Source organism: Rana temporaria, chromosome 2 (genome assembly GCF_905171775.1).
Source record: "Rana temporaria chromosome 2, aRanTem1.1, whole genome shotgun sequence".
Lineage (NCBI taxonomy): Eukaryota > Metazoa > Chordata > Amphibia > Anura > Ranidae > Rana > Rana temporaria.
Window position 1 is genome coordinate 129,659,405 of NC_053490.1, and position 228 is coordinate 129,659,632.

Here is a 228-nt window from a genome sequence, read left to right on the forward strand (position 1 = left end):
TTGTCATATCGCAGTGAGATCTGCAAACTCAGACAGGAGTCAGATCACATGTGACCCCCATGAGAACCGATTCTGCTGCGGACAAAAAAAGGGTCCTGTGCGAGTTTGATGCAAATTCAGCCATACGATCTTTATGGCTGAAATTGCATCACACAGAGATCGCATGTGATTTGTACTGCAGTACGATGCGAATCCCATCCGATCTCCAACATCGCACCAGTGGGAACT